At 40.6% G+C, this 26,994-nt stretch overlaps 1 protein-coding gene across 1 annotated transcript in view; it reads left to right on the forward strand.

Moving 5' to 3' along the window:
* The first annotated feature begins 12,011 nt into the window (after positions 1-12,011).
* Positions 12,012-26,994, forward strand: part of cemip (cell migration inducing hyaluronidase 1) — a 177,300-nt gene continuing 162,317 nt past the window's right edge. The window contains exon 1 of the mRNA XM_052130572.1: positions 12,012-12,134. The gene's annotated coding sequence lies outside the window, so the exon portion shown is untranslated. The remainder of the gene's footprint in view (positions 12,135-26,994) is intronic.

Genomic DNA, 26,994 nt, shown 5'->3' on the forward strand with positions numbered 1-26,994 from the left:
TCCACTACAGTTACAATATAAATCATTGGTAATTAGACTAGTTACGTTCAAAAAGTATATTGATTACTGAAGAGATTACTTTGCATTTTATTGTCATTTGTTTAATTTAAAATTTAGTCCTTTCAGATGGAAAACATTTATACATATATATAATGCGATCCAAAGTGCATTTGAACAGCGGTGAAACACGAGCAGACAAAGAAGTAAGTTTGGAGCAGAAGAAATAGAAATAAACCTTGTGTAAATTGTCAGCATTATGCAAAGCTAAAATGCTATTTCTAGACATTTTACATGCACATTTTACCAGACACAATCATATATGTTGATAATTTTTGTATTGTTTTCCTGTAAAAATATCTAAAAATCCTTAAAGCAAGATCAATCTTGTTTTAGAAACAATACTGCATAAGATATTTAGGTTTTTCAGAGAATGTATTTTTAACATGTGTATTTTGTCTTACTGTACTGGCAGAGATTTTATAGCCAAAACAAGTGGAAAAATCTACCAGTGCTGAAGAAGTAGTCTAAAGTATTTAGTATACGTTACTGACCTTGAGCAATCTAACGGAATATAATTTAAAGCATTTATTCTGTAATTGAATACATTTCAAAAGAAATCCTCCCAACCCTGACTACAGAATTACCAGAATCAGTAGATAAAAAAGAAGTGCTGTCTCAGTAGAGTGGTAGTTTCTAAAACCTGACTGAAAAACTTCAAAGATTTTATTTCTTCTAAGAAACCGTGTAGCTACTGAAGAACTCTGAAATTTTCTAATTTTCTCTGGAAAATTTTTAAACTTACAAACGGGTCAAAATTAGATAAAACTGTTGGATATAAATTTGGCTCTTTAAGAAGGGGTTTAACAGAGGCATGCTTCAAGTAATCGGGTACAGTTCCCCTTTCAAGGCACGAAATAGGAAGTGAAATAGTTTCAATGTGTTAAGAACAGCAGTGCAAGTAGAGGGGACAGGGGATCATAAGTAGAGGGGATAATGTTCGATCTGATGTTACTAATCTTGTCAAAAAAAAAATTGATTCTGTGACCTTTCTTTTCAATGAGGTCAGAAAAGTACTTTGCTTTATCAGATCTCACAGCTCTCTGGAACTGAGAGAGTGTATTCCTCAGAATTTAATAGGGGAAGACCCAGAGCTTGACTCTCTTCCACTTTCTCTCAGCACTTCTGCAGGCCTGTCTAAGACCACGGGTGGTGTCATTCACCCAGGGCTCAGACTTAGGTTTGTGATGTTTGGGCTTTAGAGGAGCCACTGCATCTTGTATAGTAGCGCAAACAGAGTTAAACCAGCTGAGATGCTCATCGGCACTCAGGTCTTGGGTAGAGAGAACACAGTATTGAGAAACCACCTTAAACGCTGCTGAAATGTCACCACTGGTAGTAGATGTAAATATCTGAGTCCAACGCATAGATTTAGCAGGCTTGTCAGAATGAGATTTGAGGGAACAGTGAACAGAATACTGCTGTGAATGGAAAAAACATCACACAAATCAATGTTACCAATAGATAAGCCATACGATAATACAAGATCAAGTGTATGACCGTGTATATGAAAGGGCCTTTCACCAGTTGATTCAGTGAGGCTGATAAACTAATTTGGCAATGAGTTTGATGGACAACACACATGAACATAAACATCCCCGAGAATTAGCAGTCTGTAAAAATTCGAAATTATAACACCAAGAAAGTTGCAAACTCTCTGTTAAAATCTTTGTGAGTTTTTGGTGGTCGATATATCATTGAGATCACCAGCGGAGTGTCAATTTCCAGTACCAAGAGTTACATTTACATTTACTCATTTGGCAGATGCTTTTATCCAAAGCAACTTACATAAAAGGAAAACATAAGCAAATCAACTTAAGGAGACAGTGGTATGAAAAGTGCCATACTACAAAGTTTCACTATCATCAGAATAGTATACAAAACAGATTTAAGTGCAACAAGCCCTTTTTTTTTTTTTAGTGACTGATTAAGTGCTCTTGGAAAAGATGTGTTTTTAGCCGTTTTTTGAAGATGGAGAGTGAGTCAGCTTCCCGGATTGAGTTGGGAAGGTCATTCCACCAACGTGTATGATGAAACTCAAAGTCCGGGAAAGTGTTTTGGTGCCTCTTTGTTTTGGTACGACAAGGCGACGTTCCTTAGCCGACCGCAGGCTTCTGGTGGGAATGTAGCTCTGCATAAATGTTTTTAGGTATGCTGGAGCAGACCAAGTGACTGTTTTGTATGCCAGCATCAGGGCCTTGAATTTAGTATGTGCATTAACCGGCAGCCAGTGGAGAGAGACAAAGAGTGGTGTAACATGTGCTCTCTTTGGTTCATTAAAGACCAGATGTGCTGCTGCATTCTGGATCATTTGCAGAGGTCTAATAGCACATGCAGGTAGGCCTGCAACGAGAGCGTTACAGTAGTCCAGTCTAGTTATGACAAGTGACTGAACGAGCAGTTGTGTAGCATGTACAGAGAGGAAAGGTCTTATCTTCCTGATATTTTAGAGTGTAAATCTACATGATCTTACAGTCTTTGAGATGTGGTCTGTGAAATTTAGCTCATCATCAATGGTTACCCCAAGATTTCTGACCGCTTTGGAAGGCGAAACTGTAGTTGGACCCAGCTGCACGGTGATATTGTGCTCAACAGCAGGGTTGGCTGGAAAGACAAGGAGTTCGTTCTTGGTTAGGTTGAGTTGCAGGTGGTGTTCCTTCATCCAGGCTGAGATGTCTGCCAGAGAGGCAGCGATTTGAGCGGTCACTATGGTGTCGTTGGGCTGGAAAGACAAGTAGAGTTGCATGTCTTCAGCGTACCAGTGGTAAGAGAAACCATATGACTGGGTGATGGGTCCTAATGATGTTGTGTATATGGAGAAGAGATGTGGCCCAAGCACTGATCCCTGAGGTACCCCAGTAAGTAACTGATGTGGCTTGGATACCTCCCCTCTCCAGGCTACCTCAAAGGACCTTTCTGAGAGATAGGATTGGAAGAGTTGGAGTTCAAAGCTACTACATACATCATTCATTAGAGTCCTACATCTAAATTTGTCTTTAAAAATAGACGCCAACCCTCCTCCCCAACCCGAAGTATGAGGAGAGTTCCAAAAAAAAAAAAAAGTACCTTCAGGAGGTAAAAGTTCAGAATAGGGACTCAAATTCCCAGGCTTAAGCCATGTTTCGGTGACAAATAAAAAAATCCAAGCCAAAAAAGTAATTTCAATAAACATCAATCTGGCATTAATCAAGGCAATTCTCAGCCTCACCAAATCCTCAGTCAGCTGTGATATCCGGCACAGCGAGCAGAGATGCCGCACATCCACACCATCACGGCGAAAGCAAGGTGGGCGACACAGAGGGAGCTGAGGTGTCGAGTCTGGAACAACTGGAATATTCCAGAAGTGCAATGGTTCCAGGGAATGCCACCAAACAAAGCAGCTGCCACATATTTCCTGAGCAGAAGAGAACTGAGCTTGACGGCAGCACTTCCACGTCTTTTCCAGTGCTTCTTCTGGGGTAGAGAGCACGGCAGGAGGTGCAGACATGCAGGCAAGGATGCCAGGAGAGTAGGCGGAGCTTGCTGCAAGCCTCACTGATCTTGATTTAAGAATTCCTCAGCTGTGAATTTAATGTTCAAAAGTGATTGCCGGTCATACACTAGAAGTGGCGAAACACTTTGGCTTAAAACAAACATAAAACAAACAAACAAACAAATTAAGGACCAAGCCAGGTAGCTGATGGTATGCCACACACTACAGCAGCTTGAAACCAGATCAATCACTTGTATTGTATTGACCTTCAGAGATGAAATATTCTTCCAAAAACCTTAATTTGTGTTCTGCAGAAGAAAGGTGAGTAAACTATGTTTTCATTTTTCTAACCAACTATCCATTTAAACCATTGACAACGTACTGAGTTGTTCATGACCGAAGCAAGTGTAATTATACTTTATTAATATTTGCGTGTCTACAAATCTACCAAGAGAATTTAGCAATGTTTAAGCATAATATGAGTTTTTTCAAAAAAAAAAAAAAACTGCTGTGCATGACTATACAAAAAACCCAATTTGGCCCAAAAATGATTTGATGTTCAATTACTTCCTGATGTAATTGTAATGTCATAAGTTACTTTTACTCACAAATTATCCAGCCCTTTTTTCTTGTTAAACAAATTGCTGAACTAAAAGAATGACAAGCCGTCTCTAGTTTAGTCGGTCCCTCGACCCTGCTGAAGGAACCCTAAATAGTATCTAGCATTTGTAATTTTAATCAAATTAATTACATGGTGTCTCGATTATTTAATCGCATATACAAATATTTGGTGAGAAAGCCCCTCATATAACAATAATTCAATATATAATGATGAAAAAATTATACATCGTTATCTTTTAAATATTTAACAATTATATATACACTTACCTAAAGGATTATTAGGAATACCTGTTCAATTTCTCATTAATGCAATTATCTAATCAACCAATCAAATGGCAGTTGCTTCAATGCATTTAGGGGTGTGGTCCTGGTCAAGACAATCTCCTGAACTCCAAACTGAATGTCAGAATGGGAAAGAAAGGTGATTTAAGCAATTTTGAGCGTGGCATGGTTGTTGGTGCCAGACGGGGCGGTCTGAGTATTTAACAATCTGCTCAGTTACTGGGATTTTCACGCACAACCATTTCTAGGGTTTACAAAGAATGGTGTGAAAAGGGAAAAACATCCAGTATGTGGCAGTCCTGTGGGCGAAAATGACTTGTTGATGCTAGAGGTCAGAGGAGAATTGGCCGACTGATTCAAGCTGATAGAAGAGCAACTTTGCCTGAAATAACCACTCGTTACAACCGAGGTATGCAGCAAAGCATTTGTGAAGCCACAACACGCACAACCTTGAGGCGGATGGGCTACAACAGCAGAAGACCCCACTGGGTACCACTCATCTCCACTACAAATAGGAAAACGAGGCTACAATTTGCAAGAGCTCACCAAAATTGGACAGTTGAAGACTGGAAAAATGTTGCCTGGTCTGATGAGTCTCGATTTCTGTTGAGACATTCAGATGGTAGAGTCAGAATTTGGCATAAACAGAATGAGAACATGGATCCATCATGCCTTGTTACCACTGTGCATGCTGGTGGTGGTGGTGTAATGGTGTGGGGGATGTTTTCTTGGCACACTTTAGGCCCCTTAGTGCCAATTGGGCATCGTTTAAATGCCACAGCCTACATGAGCATTGTTTCTGACTATGTCCATCCCTTTATGGCCACCATGTACCCATCCTCTGATGGCTACTTCCAGCAGGATAATGCACCATGTCACAAAGCTCAAATCATTTCATATTGGTTTCTTGAACATGACAATGAGTTCACTGTACTAAAATGGCCCCCACAGTCACCAGATCTCAGCCCAATAGAGCATCTTTGGGATGTGGTGGAACGGGAGCTTCGTGCCCTGGATGTGCATCCCACAAATCTCCATCAACTGCAAGATGCTATCCTATCAATATGGGCCAACATTTCTAAAGAATGCTTTCAGCACCTTGTTGAATCAATGCCACGTAGAATTAAGGCAGTTCTGAAGGCTGAAAGGGGTCAAACACAGTATTAGTATGGTGTTCCTAATAATCCTTTAGGTGAGTGTATATAATATATAATTGTTAAATATTTTTATATATGTGTGTTTTTATATTTATATATATATATATATATAAAATATTCAGATAATTAAAATGCATTACATTCTTGTGGTTCATCATTGATAAGACAATACAAAAAGAGGCTTTTAGAATACAATGTATTGTTTACTACCATATTATTGATCAATTAATCATTGAAATGAAGTCAACCATTGGCATACAGTTCACAGCAATCCATTTCGCAAGTGAATTTGTCAATCAGTTAGAGATTTATTACGAGGGCTTGTTTAAGGACCCGTCAATTTACATCTGCGTCAGACATGCTTGTGTAGCGTCTCAGGTGCGTCGCATCATAAACATACAATTTTTAGGTCACTGTGTCAAGTTAAATATAGTTTAATACTCAATCTTAAACACATCTTGAGATCACTTAGTTCGGTTTGCGCTCCATCAAGTGTTTTGAATGCAAGAACTTAACGCATGTCCGCGTTGCTGCTGAAGGTTGTTTTCTTCACTGTATAAACATACAGCTGAAGTTTCACTTACTGCCCTCTGGAGTAAACAGGTGGTACTACAAGCTTGCATTTCTCAGGAATCTTCCTTATACGGGGGCATTCGATTTAATTGCGTTAATTTTTTTTAACGTGTTATTTTTTATCAAATGAATCACACTGAATTAACGTGTTATATCGACAGCCCTAATTTATCTATTTATTAATTTTGTGTCAGCTGCTGTGAGGGGGAAGAAAAAGCGCCTGACATGTAACACCACTGACCAGGAGACTGAAGTTAGCATAAAGAGATGGCTTCAGTTTGCCCCTGAAAGAGACTGAGGAAGGAGGAAGCAGTTGAGGAGAAAAGAAGAGCAGGACATTTTTATACTTAATTGTTTAGGACAGTTCTGACTGGACTCTCTGCCACACATACAGGGAAACAAATATAGCTATTAGGGTGGGCAATAAAATAACTACTGTGATCATACAAATGTATTGTTTTTTATGTTGTTTGATCCTTTTAATTTGTTTAGAATGTGTATGTATATTTCATTAATGCTAGGCTTTCCTTTTGTCTCTGCAAAAGTATAACTGTGATGATTGAAAACATTGAATTAACGTATAGGTTACGTATGTAACCTCCGTTCCCCGATGGAGGGAACGAGACGTTGTGTCTCCCCTGCCACGTCGCTGAGCCGAGCCACTGTTGTGGCCGGACCATTTCCGGCTCCTCAGAAAAATCCTGAATGAACTCCCGTATTTGCGCCGCTTAAATACCCATATGTCCGGGGGCAGGACATGCAAACACTGGGTGCCAACTCTCATTGGCCTTTTTTTATAGTTCAGAGGTGAATATCGGCGCTCAAGAGAGACCCCTAGTGTCGCCTCTCTGACACAACGTCTCGTTCCCTCCATCGGGGAACGGAGGTTACATACGTAACCTAGATGTTCCCCTTCTGTCGCTCTCTCCACGTTGTGTCAGAGAAGCGACACTAGGGGTCCACTTATAAAAGTGCCATGCGCTGAGCCGTGTACGTGAACTGCTGATACAGGAGCGAGCAGGTATTCTTACGTGCAGGACGACCAACTGTATCAGGCTGCACGTACCCTTCCCCAATGCCCCATTTAAGCCATCAGACTCCTTATCGTTACCCTGGAGGGGGGAACAAGGTGCTGGCCGCCAACCTGGGAATGGGCCAAGCCTGGCCAGGCCTCTTTTCTCTCTATGTTTCTCGCATAGAGCAACTAAGGCCGGGGCCCATACACGCATTGAGGGAAGGGGGTCTTAGTCCTTATTCAGGGCGGAGAAGACCCTGCGGAGGCCACGCCTACCCGAGAAGGGAGGCAAGTTTAAGTGGCAAAACCATCAGAGGCCTGACTTAGGGCCTATGTGGAAAAGTTGGTGCGGTGGTGGATCCAGCCTCATAGAGGGGGGAACCTACAGCACGGCAACCGTGGCAGCCGTGACTGCCTAAGGGAAACACGGGAGTCCGCTCGTTCAGAGGGGACAGAACTGTGGTGTTACACACAGGGGGAGTCCGAAAGAGGCCTTACCTGTGGAGCACCTATACCAGTACAGGGTAGCTTGCGGTACCTGCAGTGGCTTGGGTCGGCAAGTTCCTCCGCAAACTGCAACCCACTAGGGCTAGGGAGGAATCAACCAGCGTCCCAAACATGGGATCTCCTGGGAATGAAGGTGCACTGTTTCCCCTGGTTAGGGGGAAGGGCGCTAGGTGCAAGCGGTTTACCCGGTCAGATCGTCAGTGTGCTACCGAGTTCTACGGGCTCGGTACCTGAGAAGACACGGGACGATACCGACTCAACTCGGAGATTGTAGAATCTCGCAAAAGCCCGCTGCTCTACAAATGTCTGCTACGACAGTGCCCCTAGCCAGTGCCCATGAGCACGCAACACTCCTGGTGGAGTGAGCTCGGACCCGCAAGGGGGGGGCACGGCCTGGGTCTGATAAGCCAGGAAAATGGCGTCGACAACCCAGTGGGTGAGTCTCGGCTTTGAGACAGCGTTCCCTTTCTGCTGTCCCCCAAAGCCTCCTCTCCAACCTCTCCTGTAGAAACACGAGCAATGACCTAACTGCGCACTTCTGTGGGTCTTCGGCTCGGGAAGAACACCAGTCCGCGAACAGACACCACTTTAGGGCGTAGAGATGCCTGGTAGAGGGGGCACTGGCTTGATTGATTGTATCTATGACGATCGATGGTAGGCCGGCTAGATCTTCCGCATCCCGTCCAGGGGCCAGACGTGGGGGTTCCAGAGGTCTGGGTGCGGGTGCCAGAGTATGCCCCGTCCCTGAGAAAGAAGGTCCTTCCTCAGGGGAATTCGCCAGGTAGGGGCTGTCGTGAGGAGTGTGAGGTCCGAAAACCAAGTCCGGGTGGGCCAGTAGGGGGCTACCAGTATGACTTGCTCCTCGTCCTCCCTGACCTTGCATAGCACCTGTGCAAGAAGGCTCACAGGGGGAAATGCGTACTTGCGCAGCCACGCAGGCCAGCTGTGTGTCAACACGTCTGCCCTGAGGGGAGCCTCTGTCCGGGCATACCAGAGCGGGCAGTGGGAGGTTTCTTGGGAGGCAAACAGGTCTACCGGGGATATGAGTGGCGTGCAGTGACTTGAGTCGCTGCTGACTCATAAGGAGGAGACGACGGGCGAGCTGTGACATGTGGAGGGAGGGTACTCCGCCTTGGCGGTTTATGTAGGCTACGACCGTGGTGCTGTCTGTCCTGACTAGGACGTGTTTGTTCCGAATTAACGGGAGAAACTTCTGCAGGGCCAGAAAAACAGCCAGCAGCTCTAGGCAGTTGATGTGCCAGCGCAGCGGGCCTCGGTTCCACCGGCCTGCGGCTGCACGCACGTTGCACACAGCGCCCCAACCCAATTTGGAGGCGTCGGTTGTGACCAGAACACGTCGGGACACCTGCTGCAAGGGTACTCCTGCCCGTAAAAAGCAGAGGTCTGTCCAGGCTTTGAAGGTTTGGCGGCAGGCAGAAGTAACTTTTACATTGTGCATGCCATGGCGCCATGCTCGTCTCGGGACTCGAGTCTGGAGCCAGTGCTGAAGTGGTCTCATATGCATCAACCCCAGCGGCGCAGCCGCCGCGGAGGATGCCATATGCCCCAGGAGCTGTTGCAAACGTTTTAGCGGGACCACGGCGCCTGGCTTGAGGCGCGAGGCATTTCAGTACTGACTGAGCACGCTCATTGGAGAGACGTGCTGTCATTGAGACTGAGTCTAACTCCAGACCGAGAAAAGAGATGCTGTGGACCGGGGAGAGCTTGCTGTTTTCCCAGTTGACCTGAAGCCCCAAACAGCTGAGGTGGCTGAGCACCTGGTCTCTGTGTGCGCATAGTAACTCTCGGGAGTGGGCCAATATGAGCCAGTCGTCGAGGTAATTGAGTATGCGTATGCCGGCTTCTCGGAGCGGGGCAAGAGCTGCCTCTGCGACTTTCATGAAGACGCGAGGGGACAGAGACAGGCTGTACTGATACGCCTGGCCGTCGAACGCGAACCGTAGGAAGGGTCGATGTCGAGGGTAAATTGAGACGTGGAAGTACGCGTCCTTCAGGTCTACCGCTGCGAACCAATCCAGATGCCGGACGCCAGATAGAATTTGTTTCTGGGTGAGCATTTTGAACGGGAGTTTGGACAAGGTCTGATTGAAAACTCGCAGGTCCAAGATCAGTCGTAAGCCGCCGCCTTTCTTGGGTACAACAAAGTAAGGGCTGTAGAAACCCTTCTTCGTTTTGGTTGGAGGGACAGGCTCTATCGCGTCCTTTAATAGAAGGGAGGCGATTTCTTCGTGCAGGGAATGGGCATGTTGGCCCTGTACTGCGGAAAAATGTATGCCCACGAAGGGGGGCGGAGACCTGGCAAACTGAATTGCGTAACCGAGTTGTCTGCGCTGTCGAAGCGCCCAGGGGCAAGAATGCACAGCCGTGCACGAATGAGAAAGCCGCTGTTATGCGCCGTCAGATCCAACAGCATGCAGAGCGACAGAGAATTAAACAGGAACTGGATGTGTAACTCGCAGCAGACTGCATGCACGACTATCGGCTCCGAAGAAATTTTCTGAATGAACTCCCGTATTTGCGCCGCTTAAATACCCGTATGTCCGGGGGCGGGACATGCAAATACTGGGTGCCAACTCTCATTGGCCTTTTTTCATAGTTCAGAGGTGAATATCGGCGCTAAAGAGAGACCCCTAGTGTTGCTTCTCTGACACAACGTGGAGAGAGCGACAGAAGGGGAACTGCATTTTACCTGTTGCAGGTGTTAATTATTATTTATTTGGTTTATTTTACTTTTAGTTGAGATCATTGTAAATGTTTTGTTTATTTGCACTGAACAAAAAACACACGCAATTGTAATTTGTCCTTTATTCTACATGTATATGATTTGGGGATATTATGGCTGTGAAGAGAGTCTGTGCAGAAATTTGTTTAGATGAGGCTTGGGTTATGGGGTTTCTGGTTAAAGGCTGGTGTTGATGTGGCATACATAAGGCTGAGATTTGTACTGATATCATACATGTTCTGGCCCAGTGCAGGGCTGGCTATGGGCTACTGATTGGCTGAGATTTGGGCCAGATATGGCCCTTGTCTGAAAATCTGAATCTGGGCCACTAGAGGGCTGTCATTTATTGCTGTATGTGGGCCGAGGGTAAGAAAATAATGTGGAGCGGAACTGGGCCAGACTAAAATTGCTATGTTATTTTACCTGGACATGTTTTCGTGAGATTCTCCAATTTTTTGGTGTGTGTGTGTGTGTGTGTATTTTGTGTATGTGTATTCAGCTCCTACAGGCAATAACTGGCATTTTAAAGTATATGATCTAAGAGTGCAATTTAAATACAGAGAGATTTATTTTAGATGTCTGCAAATATTGATGCATCATTCACAGAGATGATATCGGGGCTCGTATGAAATTAATTGTGGTCATATCACAATACTTCTAAATTTCAATTTCTAGAAAAACATCAGTAGAGCCGTATTGATATTTTGTGCATTTTTTTTATTTATTTTTTGTCCTGACCCAGATAAAAACAGCTCTCCATTAACTGAACAAACAGACACTGCTCACAAGACTGTCTGTGTTTGGATAGATAAAAACAAACTCTGAAAGTAATACTACCCATTACATCTAATTACATTAGTTGTTTATCTGCAAATTATTGTATTTCTCTTTTTTTCTCAGTACTCTGTTTAAAGAATGCAGAAGCTAAATGCAAGAGCATGAGTCATCAAAGATCACCTTTTTATTCAGATTACACAGGACTGTCAGTTTACATTTTGTATTGACTTTGAATTATAAAGGAATGTCACTTTTGATTTTGAATTCAAATAAAGTCATTTCAGTTGGTTGTGTAAGTCTCGAACAATGTTAATAGCGACCTCTATTGATTAAAAGTGTAATAATCAGTCAGCGTGACTGCCTGATTATTACATCTTTCTTTCTATCTTTCTTTCTACGGTCGCTTCTCATACTCTCTACTCACTCATGCAAAATGTATACAAGACTACCAGCATAGAATAGAAACTAGAATAGAACAGTCACCTGTCACTACGTAATGGACAGTTCAAGGGGATTAAATCATAAGACCTCTGTTTTGTGTATTCATTTTCTTCAGTTACCTAATCATAGACTAAATTATTTATTGGGAAATTATTCGAGTGAATTGTCTAATTTACAGTCAATGAGTTGCTTAATACGAGTGGGAACGGCAGATACTGTACACTGAATTCTTAAATTGTACAAGGACCTGGCGAACCAATCATCTTGCGTTGGGCGTGTTTTCACATTTATCTAGCCAATCATCTTGCGGTGGGCGTGTTCTCGCTCCGCTGTTGTAAACAGTTCAAACCTGAAGACGAGAGATTTGTATAAATATCAGTGTGCCGCGCTGTCATATGAACTTATGGTGTAGCTCGGAGACTACAGTGCATCAGCTACGTGTAACAGCACTTTTCCTGCGGAGCTGACAACGATTTGTTCATGCTACAGGTTGGTCTGCACTTGTGGACTTTATCTTTTGGGAATTTTGAACAACTCATGAATTATGCCACTGTTGATTATATTGTAAAGGTTACTAAAATCGAAATGTCTACCAGCCACATGTGTAACTTCATGAGTTAGATTGTTGCGGATTTTATCACACTGCTGGTGAGATCCTGGTGCGTCAAGGTGCGCCTGTTCTCATCTCATCCGTTACTCGCTTGTTTTTTGTCTAGCATTGTTTTTGTATAATGGCAAAACATTGGAGTGTTTTTGCAGGCATGAGACGTTATACATAAAATGATGTGGTCGAACTGTCATCGCGCACTGAATGAATGGGCAAATTAAAGCGAAACCGCCGTGTCCAAATGCAGATAAAACGTGTAGAGTGAGTTGCTTGGCAAGTGTTTGTGGCAACGTGTCACACCTGCATTGTTCAGACATAAAGAGAATTGACAGCGCGCGTTTATAAAGGTGCGTCATTTCATCTGGGTGTCCGCGTCTCGCGCGGTCCTTCTGGAGCCGGAGGGCGCGCGGCATCTCCAGCATCAGATGCTGGAACTCAGGTTTGATTCTGATGCACACTGTGGTCGTAATAAGACACCAAAACTTTCAAATTAACATTTAGGTTCTCATATGATTACTGCTTGACAAACAATGGGGTACAGTGAAGAGATAGTGTGTGGTGTAGACTGGTATGGGGTTGTATAATGTGGTATTGGGTAGTGGTGAGTAAGGAATTAAAAGTATGGTAAAAGATTGCATACACAGTAAAAAAAGATTTTGTCCAGCAACCTAAAATTCAATTAAGTGGTTTTACTCAAGTCAGAAATGCTATTTAATATTAATAAACCATTCTAACATTAGACTACACCATCCAAAGTAATTGTTATGGGTTATTTCAAGTAGAAATAGATCCTTGTAACATATTTCATTGTATGGTATAGAATAGTATGCAATTTTGAGTTTAGAATTTCTAGTGATTCAATTATGTGCAGTTGCACATGAACCTTTACCTTTCCCGATACACCTGGAAACAGGACTCTGAGGACGTCAGTTTCCATATGTGTCCCCATCTTACAATTAGTGGTGTGATTTTGGATATTGGAATAGGTTCAACTTTGCAAAATGCTCCGTTTGTTGTGTTGATGTTGATCTGTAAAAGGGACCTCATGTTAGCCGTGCAAGAATTAGATCCAAAACCCCTGAAAAAAAAAAAGAAGCCACCAGGTTGTTTGCCATGTGATGCTAAGAGTATCCAGATGTTAAAAGCACTGCCTGTGTATCAACAAAGATGAGTTCCATGCTGCAAATACTGTGAAATAGTTCAGTGCTAGGCTCTGTTGACAGCCCCTTTTAAAGAATGGGCACGGTGCCCATCAGAAGTTCATCTGTGGAATTCATTACATGCAGCGGTGGCAAGCAGACTGTGTTGTATCCAAAAATTGCCTATTGGCAGTGAGTTGTGTTTGTGCTTGTATGAAATTATAGCCCCTCATATGTGATGCCCAGCAAGTGGCCATTTTTTTTTTCCCCATGTCCCATTCATCAACCACTAAATGGTGTGTGAAATTGTAGGATGCAGAGATTTCTCTCTCAAGCCGAGTATGGGTGTTTATTTATATGTTTCAAATACTTCTTAGGGGTTCTTGCTGAGGCACTTACAATGGAAGTAAATGGGGCCAATATTTGGAGGGTTTAAAGGCAGAAAGGTTAAGCTTATAATTTTATAAAAGCACTTGCATTAATGCACTTCTGTTAAAACTCGTGCATTATTTGAACTTTAAAGTTGTTTAAATCCAAATTTTTACAGTCGTTTTAGGATTTTCTTTGTTACGTCGTCATGACAACAAAGTTGTAAAATTGGATAAAACTTCACACAGAAAAGGTTAAGATGTGAATTTATCACACTAAATTCATTTTTACATGCATATCCTTTTATGTCTCGTGGCTGTACTTTTGAAAAAAGTCAGTATTTTAACATTGGCCCCCGTTCACTTCCATTGTAAGTGCCTCACTGGAACTCAGATTTGTGCCTCTTTATTTTATTTTTTTTAAAGAAAAGGAGGGATGAGTCAAAATAAAGTTTGGTGGTAACCAATTATGCCACAAAGTGTGTCGATTGAGCTTAACTTGTATTGAATCCAGAACATTCCCTTAAGAACATATAGGCTTACATTTGATGAATGACCAAAACCATATCTAGGGACCATAATATCAAAGTTACTTGGGGAAAGCTCTTTTGAACAGTAAGTAAACACCTAGTACAGTACAGTACAGTAGACCACATAGCATTGCCATAGCAACCACCCTGAAAACCTTAGCAACTGCATAGTAACTCCTTGGCAGCCACCCAACATCATGGTGGCAAGTTATGCATGGGCAGGCACCACTAAAGTTTTCTTAAAAAAAAAAATAAAATCCAGTTTTAGTTTAATTAACACTGTTATTAATTAACGGAACTTTCAGATTATATATATATATATATATATATATATATATATATATATATATATATATATATATATATATATATATATATATATATAATTTTTTTTTTTTATTAGAGCAGTGCTTGTTGCATGTAAAGCTACAGTGGACAGATCTTAGTTCTTAGCTGGGTTCTAGCAGCAGGCATGCACTTTTGAACATGGTCCAGGAATTAAGGCTCTGCGGAGTTGTTTTATGGAGAGCTCTTTGCAAGTCGTAACTGTGTGTTGTGGGAGAGAGGGATGCTGGGCAGTGGGTCATGCATGCTCTTGTTCAGGTGCGGGTTATTTTAGGATGTTCATTAAACACCTGCGATTCAATCACTGGCTTCAGGCTGACCTAGTTGAAGACAGGTGAAAGCTGACGGATGTCCTGTGGCAGTGTGCGTGCATGCATGCACATGGGTTTGTATAGTTTATGTATTTTCTGTTTCTATCATCTCTCTCTCTCAATCTTGTCTAGTGTACATTTTTCTCTCTTTCATTTTCTCTTTTTCATCCTCGTTCTTGCCTCGGGGCTAAATCTAGGTCTGTGTTATTAAACAGCTTTAGGGCCACAGAGAGTGTGTAACCACAGTCCACACCTGACCACAACAGATAAAATCCTCGAAATATCACTTGAGGCCTATGACAGAGTACATGGTGTACCACCTTATCAAGTATGACTCAGGCGTTACAAACTCTAGTTGTAAAATGTCACAAACGGCATAGCCAATATATCAGAGTATTGATTTTTCTTTCCATGTCTAATGTTTGTATTAGGAAAGGGTGGGATGAGTAATTATATAACATTCATTAAAACATTTTTAATTTATCAAATCATTGTGGAAATGCTGACTTTTGGAGAATCCAGTGAATTAAATACCTTGCCAAAAATGGATCCAATTAAATTTTTTATTTTATAAAAATATCAATTAAAATGATCAGTAGAATTAATGCTTCAAGTTGCGACGTGCTGGTCAACCGTGAACAACCCAACTTTGTGTTACATCACTTGATAAAAGTTATTGCGTGTCTTGACTTGTTGGGCACATGTTTTGCTCTCTATGTTTCTTTGTCACTCTCATGTGCAAATAACATAAAGCAGTCTTGCTCACTGTTAGCCGTGCAAATATATCTACTGCAGAATAAACATTATAGCACAATCTTTACTGGTCACATGGCCATCACATCACCCTTGTATGAACTATTAATTTGCTTGGTTCCATTTCAACTGTATATAAAACCTGTCAGTAATTATTAACACAATTTCTATTATTAAATTGTCAGCACATTTTGTCAAATTGTATGCACATGGATTAATATACTGCACGTACTGGCACACAACTCACCTGCCATGCGTTGTATGTACGGAACAATGCAAAAGTCTTTAGAGGCATTACATTTTTCACAAAAACATTTGTCTTAAAGGGATAGTTCACTCAAAACTAAAAATTATCTGATTATGTACTCACTCTCATGATATCCCAGGTGTGTATGACTTTCTTTCTTCATCAGAACACATTTGAAGAATGATAGAAAAATATCTTAACACAGTAGGCCCTTAAAATGCAGTGGTGTCCTTTTCTGCATATCGCGGCACCATTTTGTGGTCGGTTCTGCATAACAAGCCGGCTCATTTTAGCTTATCGCGGCCCATTTTGCGGCCGACCCTCTGGCCCGCTCGGTGCTCCCGATGGCAAGTCCGCCCCTGAACGGCCCCAAATTGCGTCGGCCCACCGGGAAAATGCCCGGTATGCCAGATTACCAGTCCAGTCCTGCCTGGTGGGTAATTTTGCTCATCTATACACCACTGTGGCGGGCTAACTATAAGACGTCTCATGACACATGACAAGAAATGCTGTTAGACACAAAGACTTGCATTTCAAGAGACACTTTATTGTAGGCTATTTTGAAGAACAGATTATAGAAAAGCCGTCACTGTGCGTGTCTGATTCGGTGTTTGTTCAGAGCCGTGCAGCGGGAGCGTGTCTCGGGGAACACGCGCATGTAGTGTTCCCAATCTTTCCTCTCTGTTTCAGTGTTCTGAAAAGTGTTTGCAAGAATAGTGTTGTCTATTAGATTGCAGCAAATGACCTCAGACCATCTCAGCAGGTGCTCGAAGTTTAGCTCGCTTTATTTCCAAGGAGCATTCGCGCTTAACATGCATTGTAAACGTAACTCTGCAGGTTCACTTTACGTATATGAAGCCTATAAACTATTTATATAAGTATACATATATATATTCATCTTATAGTGTATTGCTGTATATACTTAGATTTTATATTTGCTTTTTATTTTTATTATATATTTTTTTTATTAGCTCTGCCTTATTGTATTGTTTGTGCAAAGCTAAAGCAAAGACAAATTCCTTGTACTGTATGTGTAAGCATACTTACTAAGTAACAATAAAGCTCATTCTGATTCTGATTATTTTAAATGTGTGATTAAACCATAAAATAATAAAACAAAAAAACTAAATGTTTAGTGGACTAATGACATTAATTGATAAATGAAAACTATTTATGGCATTGTTTTTGAAGACATCCTCACTATGCAACATTTTTCACAAGTGCCTAAAACCGTTGCATAGTACTTTATATATCATGGTCTTCATCTTATGTAAATTGTACATGAATGTGTGTGATATTTCCATTGTAGTCTGAGCTCGTGGTCTTGGCCACAGTCAAGGGGATAGCAGCGTTCATCCTCATAATGGCATGACACTTACCTCAGCTCATTTCCATGTAAATGAATAACTATACGGGTAGTGGCATCTTGACATGAATATTGAAAACTGAGAATATGGCAAGTGAACGTAGTGATTTACATCGACAAGTAGCCACCTCCATTAATCATGAAGCTGGAGTCAATTGAAATGTTTAAATGAATTGATTTTTTTTTTTCATGTGCATGAAATTTTATAGATAGGTTAATTTGTGTAGGCGGGTGTATTAAGATTTGTTAATTGGCAAATTCTAAGTTCTCGTTAAAAGCCGTACCTGTGTGCTGTCATGACTTTATAGATACATTTAGCCATCAAATTTGAAATCCCGGCCGGATGCTTTTTTCAGGTCTGAAAAAGAGGACATGTCTGGGGAAAGAGGACGTGTAGTCATACTAAGTTATGTTATTTGTTTGTTTTTCACTTCATCACAAATGCCATGGATGGATGGAAGCCGGATGGAAGTCTGAAAGGCTCGAATCCTAGTCAAGTCCAAGTAAAAATGCATCCGAATCCATGACAAGTACAAGACCATTAAAATTGGACTCGTGACTCTGACTCGAGTACCCCAAATCTACTGTATGAACCTAACAACAATTCATATCCAAAATACTGTATGCATTTTAATGACTTTGCACATGAGCGTAGTATAATAATGCTACAAGTTGCACATCACAAATGTAGATCATCCAGTCCGAATTTCGACATCTAATCAGATCGGTTTTACTTTCTTATGTCCCATGAAATTCCTTCATAGTATGGCAAAAGGCTTACACAACTTGCCATGTCCAGAATAGCTCTGAAGAGTAATGGGATTCAGTGTTACTAAACAATTTGATTTGGATTTATGTGCCTTACAAAGCACATCAGCACGTACATGCATCTGCACATTTATAAGATCGATGAAAATTACCCTGATGAAATTTTTCACCTTGATCATAAACAAAGCCGGCAGCTTGAGGAACCCGTGGTGTGTACAATCATTACTTATGACCAAAGAAAAATCAAATCCATCCTGAGGCACCCCAAGCTTATGAATTTGCAGGTGGATACAGACAGTGCTATATCTCTTGGACTGCGAATTACATCCTGGTCTACGAACCAACAGCAGGTTTTGTCAGGCCTGACACCTGTCACAGCCAGAGTAATTCATTGGCTGTCAAAAGCCTCAAAACAACCTCGTTTTCGACACAGGCTGTCAGATGTTATGGATAAACAAGGTAAATTGAAGAGGCTTGCAGAATTCCAAAAGCTCTCTTGACTGGAAGATGAATAAAAACAAAATCAAAACCCCATTTGCTTCGGTTTGGTGAAACACATTTGTAGCACTGAAGCTGTTTGACGAGTCTTGTGGTTGTTTCCTTGTGATTTATGCAGTATCATTTTGCAGGAGGTCGTAAAAATAACCGGCAATTTGTAGTAAAGCTGGTATGAATAGAGTGGAATGTAGGCTTGACTGCAGTTCTGGCATGGACAGGAAAATGACTGATGAATACGAACGTGCATACCAGGCAGGAACAAACACCTGCACAGGACCACTAATGTATGGGTTTAATAGGAAAGGCTGAAAGATTGCTGCATAAACCTGTAAGAATACAGATACCTTAGTAGAATTCCCCTTTGACATGTGTTAACAGAAGAGCAGCGTTGTATGTATGAGGGCCACTCAGCTTGGCTGCAACGAAGTAGCATGGCTTCCTCTTTGACTGGCCTATAGGTCCTTGAGGGGAAAATGGTGGGATGGGCATATAGGCTATGTTCAGACTGTCAGTCCAAATTCAAATATTTGTTTGTCCAATCGGAATCCAATCTTCATGATTGACTCTCCGTACTGTGTATCTTAACTGGTTAGATCCGATGTGTGTGTGTGTGTGTGTCCTGGCTATTTTTAATTTCTGGCATATCTGCATTGGTTGCTATAGCAATGACGTTGCAAAAAAACAACAGAGCAGCCACTACAACGCAAGAAAGTTGAATGTCTCACACGAAAACGGGACGCTTGAGCATGGTGAGGACTTCAAGGACTGGGGTCCCCTTCAAGAGTCTCACTGTCTAGACTTTTATGCTTATGGGAAACAAAGCCTTCAAAACTGATCATTTCGCAACCCGACAACATACAGGACAAGGTGTCCTGTATGGGATAAAATATGGGACGTCTGACAAAAATGGGACAGTTGTAAACCCTAGCAGCAATAAACCGTGCAAATGACACCTCTGTTTTTTAAGCTTTTTCCTGTGAAACATTTGTTAATATTTGGATACTGCCCTCATGAAAAACATCAATTGTTAAGTACTCATGCATGGTGAACATATGTAAGTTTGTATCACTACTATGAAAACTAACAAGGACATGCTAGCAAAAGCGACTGCAGTCTTGACATAGTCAGTCTATTTGAGATATAAAATCTGATTTTTCCTGCAGTGTGAACACAAGTAACTAACAACTCAAAATAAGCATTTTAAAGGGATAGTTCATACCCAATTTCTGTAATCATTTACTCATCAAGTTGTTCCATGCCCATATGCTATCTTTCTTCTTTGGAACACAAAAGGAAATGTTGAATGACATGGAATGAATGAAAAACAATGGTGATTTAGGCAGCTCTTGTGACTCATTCTGTTCTTGTGTTCTACGAAGACACTTAAGACACTTACAATTGGGATATATTAACTTGAAACTATTAACTATTCAAAAAATGAATAAAAAGTAAAACATTAACAATAATCAAACACTTAATGACTAAAAAATAACAATAACTAACTGTATACAACAAGACAACTGCTAAATGTTAGCTAACTATTTGTTGCAATTTAATACATGATAATGAACAAACACCATCTAGACAGGAAGCTTACTTACATTCATTTTTTACCAATGGTCTGGCTGCGTTTCTCACATCTAGCATCTCATTTCAGTTATAATCTCCCTTCCCTCTCGGGCCACAAGGGGGCCCTCTATAATTGACCCATAACCACTGCCTGAGTCTTACTTGCAGATTTTAGCTTTGCAGGACCCCCTGGTGGCTTAGGGGCCTTAAGCGGCTGCTTACAGCTAGAAATGGCTCTGAATAAAAACTGAATAAAATGTTATATACTTTGCAATGCATAACTTTAATCAGTACCAAATATACCAATATAATTGGGTGAGTGTTGCATTTATAAAGTATATTTCATTGTTATCAATCAGTGCCTTTATTACTCAGATAGTCAATTACTCGTACACGTCCCAAGAAGAACCATCTTTGTTCCACAGGAGGTGGAGTGTTTGAGAGGCGGATTTGGCCTCTTATCACCACCTTCATCTGCAGCCAGTGCTGGAGCTTCGTCAACTCCTGACAGGTAGAAATAAAGCCATATGTCTGAGGACACTCTGACCGTGCTCCTCTGAGAGTAGACACATGTGTGAGTGATACAGCTGTCTTTTATCCTGGCATTCTGGCAGAGTGTGCTTTGTGAATTTGTGGGTTTCGCTTGCACATTTGCATGGTTAAATTATAAATAACAATGATAGAGATTTCAATAATAGATGATATTTTTTTAGCATGAGAAATGCCACTCAAGTGTTTTCTCATGTGAATCTGTTGTGTGTTCTGTTTGCTGGGTGTTGATTATGGATTCTAAAGGGGGTTTATTTTGGGGGAAGCGGTTGATCTGTAGTTCTGCTATTAATTTGTAATTCTGCTGTATCCTTATAAACAACAGCAGCAGGGGGGGCTTGTTGATTAGAACCCATACTTGAGACAGATCTGGTAAAATGGAAATCAGAATTGATTTTCGAGTTTTGAAACCAACTCAAGTTGAAATAGTGGCTGCAAATATTTTTGGGGAATTTGAATAGACTATGTGGTCGTTCTTGTGGTGTCATCAGCCAATCAGCATTCCTGCTGCTCCAACATAATTAGTCACATGGCATTAAGGACAGGTGGTTGGCTTCAAAAAATTGTCTCTGTAACTGAATGCCCAAGAGCAAAGATTGCAGCATGCAGGTCACATACTTCTGCGGGTGTCACTGAGATGAATGGTTATGCAAACGTATAACTCTCTTCAGGTACTACTTACTTACATGATGTCTTCAGACATTAGTTGAGAAATGAAAGGCTCTTTCACATTAGAAAGTTTGGTCTGTTTGGCATTAGTTTGAATTCTGAATTCCGGTACTTTACGCAAAGAAATGCGATGGGTGGTACTAGTAATGGGCTATTGCCCCGAATGTTTTTAGTAAAGTTCTGAATGTTTTTATCATCTTGTAGTGATGTCAAAAGTACCAGTACTTCAGTATCAAATTGATACTAAAAATAAATAAATATATAATATTCTGCTTAGGTGGCCTAAGGTTCTGCCCAAGAGAATTAGGATTTGCTCAGCAAGAACAAAAGTCAGAGGGAACATTCTTCACAATCGATATGAAAGCAGTCTGTCAAAACTCAATGAATGAACTGCAGTTGAGGATGTTTTAAATGCATCCTTGCATGGAGCAATGGCCGGTCATTATAATATCCCGGTATACTTATTGCCGTAATGCATTTTTCATTACTGATTGTCTCTGGAAAAATGGCCGTCAAAGAGTGGCTTGCATTCTTTGCAAACAACCACAAATGTCGATCTGGGCGTGTAAAGTTTTGGTGGTAAATCCAAAGTGAATCTAGTCGTTACCTAGCATCAGTAGTAAACAGTTGTGATTAGTATTCACCATGAAACTCAGATTGGAGATGTAAATGTACTGTGGTTAAAACCCAAATGTACAAAGTGAAAAGTTACCTGTGGAGGCAGGAGGAGGGGTTGGAGTTGTACTCGCAAGCAATCGAACCAAGTGCGAAAACAGCCTAATAGTCTGTTTGAGCTTAATAGTCCGGTTTGTCCCCAGGTCTATCACAAAGTCAGACCTCAATGAGTGGAACCACCTCTTATTTTTATTTTCCTCAGGTTTCTTCTGAACTCCCGAAAAAGCACCTGCTGCGAAATACACATTGCTTACATAAGCATTCATTCTAAAACTTAAAACTCACGCATCTGCTTTTTTCACATAGCTGGATGGTAAAATGTGGTTTGTATTTTAGATTGTAACCCCCTAACCCTTTGGGGCATGTTTCAGGTATCATAATATATTACAGAATTCACAACATTCTTTAATAAAAGGGCTCAGATTACTTGCATTCATTTATTATCTTCTAATAAAAGATATGTCAGAAATGTCTTTGTAAGTAAACTAAATATAAAGCATATGTTTAAAGGGACACCTTGCGTTGATTGTCATAATGGTTGCGTACTGTAGCAACCACAGAACATTTGACAAAACTGCACACAAAGCATTTTACATACTAGATAATTGCCAACCTGTCATCACAGAAGGTGGCTTGCTAACTTTAGGCATTCATTACACAAGATGCAAATCAAGCACATTTTATCACACCCACTCCTCATTTATCTGTCAAGCTAACCAATTAACAGCATCATGTAGCTGCTACAATATAAAAGCTCATGATACAATTTCTAATTATCCACTAATAGCAATAATTCACAGTTTTAGTTTTTTTTTTCTTTTTTTCAAAATCCAAATCAGTTCAATTAAACAAATAAAGTACTGAAAGTACTTTACTGACAGTACTGAAAAACAAAACAAAAAAAAAACACCAAGTAAACTGCACATGGATTAATCATTTATTTTTTATTATTTAATTTATACAGTAGAATCAAACAAAATTACTAAAACAAATTATTAGTTTTCCAGATTATTACAAATTATTATTATAATATAAATAATAATTCGATTTTTTTGCTGTTGCTAAACTCAATTTCGTAAATCTAAAATTAATAATTAAAAAATGTGTTGGACAGTATGGCATACAATTAAATTGCAGTTGGGAATTTCTTTTTCTAGTCTTACTTTAGCTATAACTATATTAAACTGCTTATAGTAACAATGCAATTTAAAAGGGATAGTTTACCCAAAAATGTAAATTTATCTCATCATTTACTCACCCTCATGCCATCCCAGATGTGTTTGACTTTGTTTCTTCTGCTGAACTCAAATTAAGATTTTTAGAAGAATATCTCAGCTCTGTAGGTCCATTCAATGCAAGTGAATGGGTGCCAAACCAAAAACTCAGGATTAATTAATCTATACGACTCCAGTGGTTAAATCCATGTTTTCAGAAGTGATATGATAGATGTGGGTGAGAAACAGTACAATATTTATAAAGTCATTTTTTTTTTACCATAACTCTCCACTTTAACTTTTACATTCTTCTTCTTTTGTCTTTGGTTAGCCACATTCTTTGTGCATATTGCCACCTACTCGACAGAGAGGAGAATTTATGATAAAAAAGGAGTTAAATATGAATCTGTTTCTCACCCACATCTATCATATCACTTCGAAGATATGGATTTAACCATTGGAGTTTTATGGATTACTTGTATGCTGACATTATTTGCTTTTTGGAGCTTCAAAGCTTCAAAATTTTGGCACCCATTCACTTGCATTGTATGGACCTACAGAGCTGAAATATTTTTCTAAAAATCTTAATTTGTGTTCTGCAGAAGAAAGAAAGTCATACACATCTGGGATGGCATGAGGGTGAGTAAATGAGAGAATTTTAATTATTGTATGAATTATCTCTTTAATACTGTGATACCATAATACCATGGTATTTTTGGGGTTTCATACAATGAAACTCTCATACTTTTACACCCATACTTGGTGATGTAACTTCTGGTATACAATCTGTGTCACTTTAATTGTCTCTCTGCTTTTACTGGTTTATTTTCAATAAGAGGATGACAAAATCAAGCGGACACATTTTGTATGCTCGTTTCCCCTTCTGATTTCTTACCAGCATGTTGAAGACCCCTTGATGGGTAATAAAAGCATGTTGTGGTGACATGAATGGCAAATAACGGCAATGCCTCATTGCTCTTTTTGAGACTGTGTGTGTGTGTCCACGGCAGTGACACACCCATTAATCAAACCCTTCAAATGCATTCTAGATTGCATTGTGTGCTAGTCTTTACACTGTTCAAGTACATTCCACAGAGTGCCTCTTGTCCTCAGGAAAATTATAACAGACAAGGTCAAAGGTGGCCCATGTCTGGCTTCAGATCTGAATTCTGATCCTTGGTCTGTCTGGCTGATATTGTTCTGGAACTATCCACATGGAATATCAGGCTTAGAAAGCAATGCCATGATAAAAGTTAGCATGTATGATTTAATCTCAGTGTGAAGAAAAGCAGAACTGTACCTCAAGTCCTTCTTTCCTAGTTTAAAGTGTAATACATGCATCATAGTGTCACCAAATGGAATCGCAAAAAGAACCATATTAATCTTCTATTGGTTGACCAAACAGATAGTCCTGCCCCAAACTCTTGCCATTGGTGGCTGCGTTGTTGCTATGTCAGGCTGGTCAGGATGCTCAAACAGAGGAAGTTTTGAAAGCGCAACAGTGTTAAACTTTTCTGGGAAAATCAACCTACATATAGATATCTCTGCTGCATATTAAACTATGATAGGAGAGTGTAATGTAAACAAAATACCACAGATCACCTTAAAAGGGGTAGTTCACCCAAAAATGTAAATTCTCTCATCATTTACTCACCCTAATGCCATCTAAGATGTGTATGACTTTCTTTCATCTGCAGAACACAAATTATGATTTTTAGAAGAATATCTCAGCTCTGTAGGTCCATTCAATGCAAGTGAATGGGGGCCAGGCCTTTGAAGCTCCAAAAAGCAGATCCAGTGGCAGATCCTGTCATAGGTAATATAGGGAGTGTCTCCTAGGGCAGCAACGCTCTCTGGGGTGGCATGACAGGGTACCTGCTTGGCAGCCCCCACACAGAGCTTGCAAGTTTGCGATGGGTGAATGGAGCCCCGAATTGTGCCGCCCTGGCTCGCAAGATCGCAATGGGACAAAGGTGCCCCAAATCATGCCACTAGACATGAATATCTCAGCTCTGTAGGTCCATAAAATGCAAGTGAATGGTGGCCAGGACTTTTAAGGTCCAAAAAGCATATTAAGGCAGCATAAAATGAATCCATAAGACTCCAGTGGTTAAATCAATGTTTTCAGAATCGATATGATAAGTGTGGGTGAGAAACGATAAAAATTTAATCTAACTCTAAATCTCCACTTCACTTTCAGATGTGAAACTTAAACTGAACAGGTATCACATGTGACTTTCAGATGTGGCGGTTTAGAGAAATAAAAAGGACTTAATACTATATTGATCTGTTTCCCCTCTCACCCTAATTACTTCGGATTTCGCCTAGGGCACCAAGTAAGCCAGAACCACCATTAAGCAGATCAAGTCAGCATAAACATTATCCATCAAACTCCAGTTGTTGAATCAATGTCTTCTGAAGGGATCCAGTTGTTTTTTTTGGGTGGGAATAGACCAAAATTGAACTTCTTTTTCACAGTACATCTAGACCGCAGTCTCCTTGGTGATCATGATTTCAAACTCAGTAACACTTCCTATGGCGCCATCTAGCGCTCTGCGCATGCGTCAAGCACAAAGAGTTGTAATTGTGCTTGAAATCGTGATCGTGCCTAGAGACTGCAATGGCAAAATGAACAGTGAAAAGGGAGTTATATTTTGGTCTATTCCCACCCAAAAACAACTGGATCCCTTCAGAAGACATTGATTCAACCACTGGAGTTTGATGGATAATGTTTATGCTGACTTGATCTGCTTTTTGGAGCTTCAAAGGCCTGGCCACCATTCACTTGCATTCTGAGGACCTACAGAGCTGAAATATTCTTCTAAAAAATGGTATTTGTGTTTTGCCGAAGAAAGAAAGACATACACATCTGTGATGGCATGAGGGTGAGCAAATTTAGAGAATTTTCATTTCTGGGTGAACTTTCCCTTTAAGTACATAATTGTACATTTACAAACCTAGTATGTTTCCATTAATAATAAATGCATAAATCAAAATCTTTGTTGACAAGTCCTTGTGAGGAATTTAAAAATAAAATCAGTCGATTGGCAGAAGGAGAACTTGACAAGGTTTGGGCAAACAGAGCGAAGAGTTGATCTACGGTTTTAATTTTCACCATATGGAGTGTAAAAGTGATTGCTTGATTTCAAACATATGCTTTCTCAGGCCGGTAAACCTGCAGGATTGTGGGATGCCAGTCATGTCTGTTCCAAATGAACTGGAATCAGTTATTAGCAGTGAGCTGTGTTGTGCAACATTGTCTTTAGGCTGGAATTTTATCCCAGTTTTGAAGCTAAGACTGAAGCTTTGAGGGCTACAGGACCCTGGTAGGAATCCCCATCTCTCTTTCTTTCATCTAAAAAGGCATCTAAATCCAGGTTTTCTCTCATTCACTTTTACATCTCATACACGGGCCAAAAAATGACATGATCACTTAAGTCACTCCTAAAAATGAATGAATGTCAAAGGATGCTAGACCTTTTCTATGAACCCTGATGATTTTTTTTTAAGAAGGTTTGCTGGCCTTAGCTGCTCAGCTTTTTCAACAAAGAACTATCCACACTTTTCAGAACCATATTTTACATGACTTTTAACCAACTCTTCGCAAAGTGATTTTAGTGGAAGGCAGTTTCCCTAAAGTTCACACATGTGTCTTAGCAGAGTAACCACAGGTGTAGTTTATCACATTAACTATGGCCATGTTTCATCACAGTTTTATCACAGTATTGCCAAAGTATTACA

Source organism: Xyrauchen texanus, chromosome 1 (genome assembly GCF_025860055.1).
Source record: "Xyrauchen texanus isolate HMW12.3.18 chromosome 1, RBS_HiC_50CHRs, whole genome shotgun sequence".
NCBI lineage: Eukaryota > Metazoa > Chordata > Actinopteri > Cypriniformes > Catostomidae > Xyrauchen > Xyrauchen texanus.